The following is a 10013-nucleotide window of genomic DNA, read 5'->3' on the forward strand; positions in this document are numbered from 1 at the left end:
GAAAAATAAACGGCATGCTTGGGGAGCCGGGGTGGGGCACTGCTTTGGGGTGGTGGTGGGACCAGAGAACTGTGCCTAGATCAGTGGCAGAGGTGCATCCGAAGGGGTGCTCAGCCCCACCAAAGATCGTCCAGGAGGAAAGGACAGAAAGATCCCGAAGTGAATGTCTTGGCTTAGAAAAAAAACAAACATCTGGACTGCAGAACCAACGTGGCAGGGATTTGGGGCAATGCCCTGACCCCTCTACAGGACTGCAGCCCACTTGGGGTCCCTGTGCCCCACCTGCACAGTGTGAGCTCCCTCATTTTCTCTTTGCATTTCTCCACGCACAAGGAAGCTCACAGCAGCTGGAGGGAAGCCACACAATGACTGATAGGTGCACCCATCCTCCCAGGGCTCATGGGCCTTCAGAAATCAGGGCCACAGCATTCACGGCTCCTGACACCCGTGTGCCACTTCTACAGTGCAGTTTGAGAGACACTTCAGCTGATGAGCAGCTAAGACCCTTAAGCATGATTTGCAATTTCCAGAGCCCCAAATACACAAGTGACCCACTTCTCCCAACTCCATTGTGTGTTCCTCAAATTAAGGATGTTTGCGATCTCTAATCTGCTCTCCATGTTGGAGGCAGAGACCTCAGCCCCTGAAAGCTGCACAAAGAGGCTTTTACCAGAGCAGCACTTCAGAGCAATCCTTCAGCTTCAGCCTTGCACTGCTTCTGCAGCAAGAACCTGGGTGAGCTGGGGGCCATTCTCAGCAGCTTGCGCACATGACCGTGACACAGCAGCTCCCAGCTGGAGCTGTGAAAAAACACTGTGACCATCTTCTTGCTGACCTACTCTGAATTAAAATCTCCAGAAAGAGCATTAATATTCTTTTGCAGAAGTGCAAGGGGTTAAGGAGCAGCGTGTCCACTGTGAGATGAGTTCTGTATATGCACCAAGCACAGGGGAAGCACAAGCAGCCTGTGTCAGCTCAGCAGCCAGCACAGTTCCAAAGCACACCAGCCTCAGGCTTCATTTGCATGGGGAATATTGTAAATTCAGTGAAAATTCCCCCTACAAAAAGAAACCCAAAAGCCAGGCTCTTTGCAGTTCAAATACAAACTTACTATTTGCTGCTTGCTTAGCGAGGGTAGATGTTACTGCTCAGATGAAAGGAAAGGGAACTTGAAAGCAGAACCAAACACAGAGCAGAGCTGCCTCCCCCCGGACACACGCACACATTGCCCAGGAGCATGACAGGATGCATGATGGAGAGGGCCGAGCATCACATGGGCTTCGCAGCGAGTGCAGCTGATGGGTTACATAAAGCAGACGTAACTTGGGCTGCTGCCAACACAGAGAGCAGTTTTTCAACTGGAACATAATCCTGCCACAGCCTTACTGCCTGCACATCTGATTAAACAAAGTCTCCCAGTTTCAATGAAACACAGCTGTTCTTGCAGACCTTCACACCCTCTAGCGGAGATCAGAGCTTGGCACACTGCAAACATGCTCTCACATTCTTCAGGATTGCTTTAGCAACTGTCAGGAATGAATCACTCCTAGAGATCCTGAAAGCATGACATACCTCCAGCATGGCTGCCCTGGACACAGGTGTCAGCACAGGAGAAAGCTTTGTGTGCTTCCTTGCCTAAATGCACACCTCCAGCATGTTAAAATCCTTCCTACTTTATTCACTCTAGCAGGGATTAAATAAGACAGACAGTCAGCTTGAAGAACTGGAATTTATTCACATTTTACTTTGGAAAAAATACCTTCTGGAGTCTGAAGAGACCACACAGGTATAAACAAACTGAACTGCAGGGGCAGCACTCTCACCGTAACACAGACAGATCTTCAGTTCAGCCACCTGAAAAGAAATGACCAGGACATTCAAGCAGAACAAGCACGCTGCATGGAAAGCTGCACACAGATGTCAGAGCTGCTGAGCGTGCGAGCCAGGGCACCAGAGCAAACAAGCATGCCATGAGCAGGCTGCAACCCAGGGCCCTCTTGCAAATGGTTATGCTGCACAGTCATTGAAATGAGGAGGACACTGTCATTTAAAAGTCAGTTGGCAGGAAAATCCTCACTCAAACAAATAACTTTTTCCAGGTGCAACAAAGATCAGGATATTTGCAATCACCACTTTTAGGGTTCCACGTGCTTTGTTCTGAAGCCCAGGTGACAGAAAATGCCATCTGTAACCCAGGGAAGAGTGGCATTAGTGAAGGGAAAGGGAAATGGAAATGCTTGTTCCAGTAATAAGCTGAACAAAGGCTGTCAGTCTGCAGCAGTACCAAAGTGAAATGTTTGCTCACTGCAGCCTGACATTATCAGACAGCTCTGCCCAGGTGAATTTAACATTAGAAGACAAAGCAGAAGGGGAGGACACGTTGCAAATTCCAAGCACACAGCTTTACATCTGGTGGGCAGAGAACACAGCTTAGCTCACTTACCCTAGTGAGGGTGCGGATCCAGCAGCCACTCTGTGTTCAGCAGGAACACCTACACAAACAGCAGCAACCATTAAGCACAGTACTTGGTGATGTGTACACTGGAAGGCCACTGTTTCTAAGCCTCAGACAAGAGCCTGGCACAACAGCCCAGGCAGAAGCTGAAGAGCCAACCTCCCTCCCCCAAGAAACTCCACTATCATTTAGCCATTGTGTATCTGAATCCAAGCACGATTGTCATGGTTGGCTGAAGTCAGAAGGCAGCAAAATTCACCTTTCAGTCCACAAAGGACCAGTAGGGTGATGTTAAACTGCATCACTACTACAGTTTTCCGTAAGGTACAATACTTGCTATGTCTGGTGAGGGCTGCAAGAAAAACAGAGTTGATAGAGGTGAGCAATAAGCATTCAGCCCATCAGCTGAGTGTGGTACTGGGGAGCACCATGCTTTATCTGCAAGCACCTTGCAAGCTCAGAGAGCTGCAGGCAGCCTGGCACACTGAGAAAAAGACGGACTGAAGCAAGGTTACTCTGAACATGTGTCTCTGTCTGACACTGATGAAACAAACACTTGGCCAAAGGTGCGTTTCATTTACGAAGGCGGTTACTTTATCATCTCACAAATCTACACAGGCTTTGGTTTCAATTCTGCTGTGGAGGAGGACCAGAGGACCTAATGCCTGCCCACATCTGAAGGCAGGACCTTCCCCTGGGCATGGCCACTGAAGATAGCCCCATGCATTCAAACAGCTGCTGGCAACCAGGCCAGATTTAAGTGGAAGTGCCCCACATCTGCAGGCACCCAGTAAGGTGTGCTGCTCCTGGGCCCTGCAAACATCTGGCATCTCTGTTCAAACCCCTTACTGAAAAATGAGATGAGCATTAGACTTCTATCATCTCAGCCACATGTTGACCTTGGCTCTCCCTGCTGCTGGCTGGTTGTAGCAATGATAGCTACACTTCAGCTCTTCTCATGATCACAGGTAAGCTTCCTGTAAAAGCCCCAAAGGCTCTAGCTCACACACAGTAAGCTGCCTCAGAGAAACCTCTCAGGACTGCCTTACTGCCACAGGAAAGGAAACTAAAGTGGAGACTAAGCATTGCGAAGTGCTTTTTGAACAGAGCCCATTATAAGTTCATAAGTTCATAAGTTCATAAGGTTGGAAAGGACCTATAAGATCATCTAGTCCAACCATCCTCCTATCACTATCTCTACCCAACTACTAAATTAAGTCCTTAAGCACCTCATCTAAACGCTTCTTGAACAGCGCTAGGGATGGTGCCTCAACCACCTCCCTAGGCAGGCCATCCCAGTGCCTGACTACTCTTTCAGAAAAGAAATGCTTCCTGAGGTCTAATCTAAATCTTCCCTGGCGCAACTTGTGGCCATTCCCTCTCGTCCTGTCATTACTTATCAGGGAGAAGAGGCCTACCCCCTCCTCACCACAACCCCCCTTCAGGAAGTGGTAGAGTGCTATAAGGTCTCCTCTGAGCCTCCTCTTCTCCAGACTAAACAATCCCAGCTCCCTCAGCCGCTCCTCATAAGACTTGTGCTCCAGGCCCCTCACCAGTTTTGTTGCCCTTCTCTGAACACGCTCCAGGGCCTCAATGTCCTTCTTGTAGTGAGGGGCCCAAAACTGAACACAGTACTCGAGGTGGGGCCGCACCAGAGCTGAGTACAGGGGGATGATCACCTCCCTGCTCCTGCTGGCTACACTATTTCTAATACAGGCCAGGATGCTGTTGGCCTTCTTAGCCACCTGGGCACACTGCCGGCTCATGTTGAGCCGAGCATCAACCAACACCCCCAGGTCCTTTTCCTCTCTACATTCTTCAAGCCATTCTGTCCCAAGCCTATAGCATTGCATGGGGTTATTGTGGCCAAAGTGCAGGACCCGGCACTTGGTCTTATTGAACCTCATCCCATTTAGCTCAGCCCAGCTGTTCAGCCTATCCAAATCCCTCTGAAGGGCCTCCCTACCCTCAGGCAGTTTGACACATCCTCCCAGCTTTGTGTCATCTGCAAACTTACTGAGGGTACACTCAATTCCCTCGTCTAGGTCATCAATAAAGATATTAAACAAGATGGGCCCCAAAACTGACCCTTGGGGGACACCACTCGTAACAGGACGCCAGCTGGACTTAACTCCATTAACCACTACCCTCTGGGCACGGCCCTCCAGCCAGTTCTCCACCCAGAGAAGAGTGAACCTGTCCACACCACAGGCTGCCAGTTTCCTTAGGAGAATACTGTGGGAGACCGTGTCAAAGGCCTTGCTGAAGTCCAGGTAGACTACATCAACAGCCTTTCCCTCATCTACCTGTCTGGTCACCCAGTCATAGAAGGAGATGAGGTTGGACAAGCACGACCTGCCCCTGGTGAACCCGTGCTGGCTGGGTCTGATCCCTTTATTGCCATGCACGTGTCGTGTGATCTCCCTCAATAACATCTGTTCCATAACTTTCCCTGATACCGAGGTCAGGCTGACAGGCCTGTAGTTCCCCGGGTCTTCCTTACGGCCTTTCTTGAAGATGGGAGTCACATCGGCAAGCCTCCAATCTTGTGGGACCTCTCCAGATAACCAGGAATGCTGATAGATGGCAGAAAGTGGCTCGGCAAACTCAGTCAGGGTTTTAGCAAGAAATCCAGCTAAAGCTACAGTCAGCTGCCCGACACAGACTTGCCTTCTCTGCACCAGCAGCAACTGAAACACTTTTTAAAAGCAATATCCCACCCCCCACTTCCTTTGAAATCCCTCCCTATAGTATTCTGAACAAACAGCAGAGCTGAGCACCAGATGACACCAAAAATAAAGTGCCCTTCTAGTGGTGGTGAATGACTTTTTTCATATGTGTGGCCTGTTTGGGTGCCAGCTGCCAACCCACTCCTGTGGGAGCACACAAGGGCCTTAACTGGGACCTCAGCTGAACTCCTTGATTGTAGTGAAAAGTCAACACTAAAGAAAAGCATGGATGTAATAGAAGGGCAAAGTACACAGCTTCCAAGAGAACCTTAGTTTGTTCAAGCACAAAAAAAACCCCACAGCCTATCAGTATTCCCTTATATTTGGGAAATAAAGCCTGCAAATTCAGATAATACCTGCAATAAATCAAAGGGAAAACAATTAATCAGCAATGTACCTAAGTTCTACCTTCCACATCTAAAACCTGCCCATAGCAGAAGCTCAACGTCAAATTAATAGTATTAGATGGTTTTTAAAAGATTCAGTACACATAACACAAATTAATCCAGGAGCTGTAAAGAGCGCTTTACTTTGGCTGAAGACAGCAACTCAATGTATGCAGTATCATACATGACCATCAGAATGCTGCATGGATGCTCACACCTGTTACTGCACAGGAGGAACCCAGCGGGGGGACCTCTGGAGGTTGATCTGGGGCACGGGTAAGGCCAGCAGGCACTAGGCTGAGACACAGCCGCCAGCAGCCATCCCCAGGCCCTCAGCCCACCATGGCACCAGTGGGCACGCAGGGCTCCTGCATGGCTGCTGCCCACTCGGAGAGAGAGCATGAGTCAGCAGCCTTGCCCGGGTCCCACTCACCTGACCAATGCTGACTTCCCAAGAAGACCTTGCAGCTTTCAGCCACGAGTCGGGGCTGTTTCCTCTGGAAGAAACTCTCAGATCCCCTGACACATGAAGCTCAAGGAACATTCCCTGTCCATGTGCCCCACACACCTTTCCCTCCTGGCCCCTACCAGCCCCAGCCCCCCTCCTCATGGCACCCTGCTGCTCCTCAGTGTCCACAGTGTTCCCTTACCCATGCACCCTAACCTTCACCCTACAAAATGATACCCCAGCCCTGCTCGAGCCTTCACCTCCCTGCTTCATCCCCTGCCCCTCAGCTCCAATATGATCCCTCCCAGCCCTTGCACCCTCACCCCCAGACCCCAGTATTACCCCCAAACTCCAACTCCCTGGCTCCTAGCCTCTTCTGAACCACCCCTACCCCGACTCACAGACCCCAATACGACTCCCCCGGCCCTACTCCAGCCCTTACCTCTCCCCTTTAATCCTATCCCCACATATGACCACATCAAATCCCTGTATCTCCATCTCCAGCCCAAAATATGACCCTCCGATCACCCCCATACCCTGGACGCAGACCCCAATATGACCGCCCCTCCCTCTACCTCTCCCCACGCGCCGTACCCTAACCCCGTACCCGTATACGACTCCCCCTACATCCCCCATATCCATGTACCCTCAGCCTCCCGAATAACTACCCCAGCCCCCATATCCTGACGTCCACTCCGCATACGATCCCCCCAAACCAGGACCACCCCGTACCCCGTCCACGCCGCCCCAACCAGCGCCCGCCACCGGAAACAGAAAGGCGGGAAAACCATAGAGACAGAGAGAAAACCAGAGCGCCGCGCGGAGCCACTTCCGGCCTCCAAGAACTCTCTTAAAGGGGCAGGCTCAGGGAAACACAGAGCGCAGGATGTGATCTGCATTGTAGCACAGCTTTGGTTTCAGTCTCGTGCTTCTGAAAAGGCATTAAATCTCTATGTACAGAGAGCACATAGATTTATATGGAGTAAATCAATATATGCGTCTCATTTGGTGCTTATGGCTTGTGAGGCCCTGGTTGTGGTGAGCTGTGCTTCGCTTTCAGTGGTTCTGACAGCTCCAGCTGGGGCTGAATGAGAGAGGCCTTCCAGCACTGCTCGGTGTTCCTCACTCGCAGGCAGCATGGCACCTGCACGGCACAGACCCAACCAGGTCGAAGGGAACCGACAGCAGCAGGACTGACTGCATTCTGACACACCTGCAAAGATGTGAAGGGGGGGGGGGGTGAAGGCAGGAAAAATGGGTTTTGTTGAGCTGATTTCATTTTAAGCACTCAAAAAGCATCTTTGCCTTTCAGAAGGGGCAAGCAATCAGATGTGCTGGCTGGACACTGCTCCTTACAGACACATCCTCCACTGCCCATCCCACATCTGGGCAGAGCTGGGAGCAGGGGCACACCACCTCCTCACCATTCCTCTTTGCTGCTGAACGAAACCCACAGCTCTGAGTGACAGCTCCCACACCCATGTAATTTCATTTTCATAGACTCATAGAATCATGGAATTGTAGAATTAAGTTGGAATGGACCCCTGAAGGCCGTCTGGTGCCACCCCCAGCACAGAGCAGGGACACCCACAGCTCCATCAGTGCTCTGTGCCCCATCTCCTGACCTTGGCTGTCTGCAGAGACAGAGCATCCACCTCTCTCTGGGATTTGTGTGCCACTGCCTCACTGCCCTTTCGTAAAAAATTTCCTCCTTATATCCAGTCTGTCTCCCCTCTTTTAGAGTGAAACCATTTCCCCTTGTTCTGTCACAACAGACCCTGTTTAAGAGTCCCTCCTCTTTTTTCTTACTGCTCCCCTTTAGACACTGAAAGGCTGCTATCCCTCAGTAGAGCACCACTAGGGCTGCAGCCTGCTGTTATGCATCTCATTGTACATCTGAACCAGTGCTGTCTGGCTCTGAAAACAAACATTCTTTTTTTTTTTTCCCTTTGGTAAAGGGAAACATTACCTCTCTGAGATTTACACACTAGATCAAGCATAAAGCTGAATTATCTCCCCCTCCTTTTCTTCCAGGGAGCGGATAATAGGTAGATCTATCCATCCATCTGCTCTGCTACACGTCTCCCAGCCTGGCAGCATTTTGGCTGCTATTAAACCATGTTCATCCCCCTTGACATTCAAAGGGCTGTTATATGATTACTGTCACAGTCTTGTATGTGGATTCTTAAACCAATTCTCTCTTCTTCTTCCTTCTGATGATGGATTTGCTCGTTTATGCCATAGTAATTTGTTTTTCACATGCTGTACTCCAGCAAAATGTTTTCACTGTCAAACATGGTTTTCTGTGCAGACCTTCCCTGCAGTGCCATGTCGCGGCAGAGTGGCTTCAGGCAAATTGGAGCTGCCTTGTCTTTCAACAGTGTTAGCAAAGAGAAACAGCAGGAGCCTGGTTCGAGTCCTCTTCATTTGCAGAACAGCAAATGGGATGGGGCACAGCACTGTGGCTCCCGGGAATAGGGACCATCTCTCATCCCAGTACAAGATATACCATGGGACGTGTGGATATCAGCTCCATGGTGAGGAGCATGGGGTGCCTGCAAACAGGGACTCAGTGCTTTCTGCCTCTTTGGGAGCAGATTTCCAGCATTTGGAAACCACCATCTGATCAGGGGTTTGAAGCCCCTCTGTGGGTCAGCAGGCACTGGGAAAAAGCTGCCACAGGGTTTGCTGCCATTAGGAACTTCCAGATGATTTGTGAGGGGTAGGAACGTTTCAGTACAGAAGCATGCTTTAAAATTCCTTTTGGCCTCCCCTATGCTCTCTTATTGGCAAGACAAGAAATGCTGATGCCAGCAGTGCACAGCTCTGCCATGCTCTCAGGGATGCTCACTCCAGGTGCACCTTCCACCCCCAGCATGACCTGGGGCAGGATCCACGCACAGGGCTGTCCTCACCCATCTCACATTTGGAAAACGTGTCCAGCAGAGATCTCAATGCCAGTGTGTCCTGCAGGGAGAGGGTGACGCTGGGTGTTGTGGTAGCTCACAAAACCAGGACACCCAACATGAAGGCACTCATTCCATGCATACCCACTCCACAATGAGTGCTTCTGGACTGGAAGCATGGCTCAGGAGCTCCAACTGAAACACAAAGTGAAAAATTCCTGTTATGCAGAACGCGTCTGTTTGTAGAATGAATCCCAACAGCAGTTCCTCTGCTCCCTGTCCTCTGCCTTGGGGAGCTGGCACTGACCCCGATGGATCCCCCACACGCTGCTCGACCAGCCCACCTGCAGGGGCACAGCTCCACAGAGGGCTGTAGGTGCCGGTGCCTCCCAGCAGCACAGCTGGATCTCAGAGCTGGTGGCTCTTGGCTGTAGGTGTGCCTGCAGGGCAGGGTGCCAGCCCTGTGCTCCTGTGAACACTGTGGGACACGATCCCCTCTGCGGGCTGACAGCAGGGCACCCAATATGCCTGCGAATGTTGGGGATAGCGCCCATCTTCGTTTAATTCTGCCGATGCAAATGGCTATTTGCAGGAAACCATTTGATTCACGGGTTCATCCTTTACTTTGTCAGATAACATCGGTTAAACGCCTGCTTATTTCTGCTTGGCGAGAACAATATAAGCCACTTAACTACACATCCAAGACAGACCGATCCGTGAGTGCTTATGAGCTCTTTGATTTACTTCGGCGTCTTTATCTTTGCTGAGTATCTCACAATGTCATTTATTATTTAGCAGTAAATTAAAGCAGAGGAGCTGTGATTTTCAACAACAGAAATTAATATCCCAGTACTCCTTTGTACCATATATATCTATAATTTACAGCCCTGAAATCAGCCAGACAGCGCTGGAAGATGATCCGTTCCCCTTCTCCCTTGTTACCTCCTGATTACTGCTGCACAGGGGGAAATAAAAAATGGGCTGGTGGGAGAGAGGCTCGAGTCAGTGAAGGATAGTTTTAAATTAAAAGTCCAGTGTTTGTGGCTCTCGTGAGATCCCCTTCTCCTCAAGCTCCACACTGGTGCACAT

General features: G+C 50.4%; 1 long non-coding RNA gene and 1 other non-coding gene across 2 annotated transcripts; both read right to left on the bottom strand.

The window, feature by feature from the left end:
• Positions 1-1715: 1715 nt before the first annotated feature.
• On the bottom strand, positions 1716-6152 carry LOC136048102 (uncharacterized). Its single transcript, XR_010622147.1, has 3 exons — positions 6004-6152; positions 2444-2492; positions 1716-1854 (listed from the first exon to the last, which is right to left on the bottom strand). It is a non-coding gene; the product is annotated as an uncharacterized LOC136048102 (long non-coding RNA).
• LOC136048152 (small Cajal body-specific RNA 16) lies at positions 5735-5904 on the bottom strand. The gene has a single exon (XR_010622154.1). It is a non-coding gene; the product is annotated as a small Cajal body-specific RNA 16 (non-coding RNA).
• Positions 6153-10013: the final 3861 nt, after the last annotated feature.

This window comes from Cyrtonyx montezumae, unplaced genomic scaffold (genome assembly GCF_038088225.1).
Source record: "Cyrtonyx montezumae isolate F1298 unplaced genomic scaffold, pur_monq_1.0 scaffold_19, whole genome shotgun sequence".
Taxonomy (NCBI): domain Eukaryota; kingdom Metazoa; phylum Chordata; class Aves; order Galliformes; family Odontophoridae; genus Cyrtonyx; species Cyrtonyx montezumae.